This window comes from Arachis duranensis, chromosome 9 (genome assembly GCF_000817695.3).
Source record: "Arachis duranensis cultivar V14167 chromosome 9, aradu.V14167.gnm2.J7QH, whole genome shotgun sequence".
Lineage (NCBI taxonomy): Eukaryota > Viridiplantae > Streptophyta > Magnoliopsida > Fabales > Fabaceae > Arachis > Arachis duranensis.
The window spans coordinates 57,002,119-57,003,651 of NC_029780.3; positions in this window are offsets into that span (position 1 = coordinate 57,002,119).

The window sequence follows — 1,533 nt, forward strand, 5'->3', positions numbered from 1 at the left end:
CTGATTTCATAGTCCTAGAGACTGGGAAGTGCATGGATGAATCCATCATCCTTGGCAGACCTTTCCTAGCCACAGCAAAGGCTGTGATTGATGTTGACAGAGGAGAATTGATCATTCAAGTGAATAAAGAATCCCTTATGTTTAAGGCTCAAGGATATCCCTCTGTAACCATGGAGAGGAAGCATGAAGAGCTTCTCTCAAAACAGAGCCAAACAGAGCCCCCACAGTCAAACTCTAAGTTTGGTGTTGGGAGGCCACAACCAACTTCAAAGTTTGGTGTTGAACCCCCACAATCAAACTCTAAGTTTGGTGTTGGGAGGTTCCAACATTGCTCTAAGCATATGTGAGGCTCCATGAGAGCCCACTGTCAAGCTACTGACATTAAAGAAGCGCTTGTTGGGAGGCAACCCATTGTTATATTTTATCTATTTTCCTTTGTTATTTTATGTTTTCTGTAGGTTGATGATCATGAGAAGTCACAAAATCAGTTGAAAAAGTAAAAACAGAAAGAAAAACAGCACACCCTGGAGGAAGACCTTGCTGGCGTTTAAACGCCAGTAAGGGCAGCAAATGGGCGTTTAACGCCCAGTCTGGCACCATTCTGGGCGTTTAACGCCAGAAAGGGGCACCAGATTGGCGTTAAACGCCAGTAAAGGGCAAGAAGTTGGCGTTAAACACCAGAAATGGGCACCAGCTCGGCGTTTAACGCCAGAATTGGCACAGAGAGCATTTTTGCTCGCCACTTGGTGCAAGGATGACTTTTCCTTGACACCTCAGGATCTGTGGACCCCACAGGATCCCCACCTACCCCACCACCCTCTCTCTTCTTCTTCACCCATTCACCAATCACCTCAACACCTCTTCCCCGAAAACCCTTCACCTATCAAATCCCATCTTTCTCTTCACCACTCACATCCATCCTTTATAAAACCCCACCTACCTCACCATTCAAATTCAAACCACTTTCCCTCCCAAACCCACCCTCCCATAACTGAACCCTACCCCTCTCTCCACCCCTATATAAACCCATCTTCACTCCTTCATGTTCACACAACCTAAACACTATTTCTCCCCCTTTGGCCGAACCACAAAGCCATATCCATCTCCTCTATTTCTTCTTCTTCTACTCTCTTCTTTCTTCTTTTGCTTGAGGACGAGCAAATCTTTTATGTTTGGTGTGGTAAAAGCATTGCTTTTTGTTTTTCCATAACCATTTATGGCATTCAAGGCCGGAGAAACCTCTAGAAAGAGGAAAGGGAAGGCAAAAGCTTCCACCTCCGAGTTATGAGAGATGGAGAGATTCATCTCAAGGGTGCATCAAGACCACTTCTATGAAGTTGTGGCCTTGAAGAAGGTGATCCCGAGGTCCCTTTTAAACTCAAAAAGAGTGAGTATCCGAAGATCCGACATGAGATTCGAAGAAGAGGTTGGGAAGTTCTTACCAACCCCATTCAACAAGTCGGAATCTTAATGGTTCAAGAGTTCTATGCCAATGCATGGATCACCAAGAACCATGATCAAAGTGTGAACCCG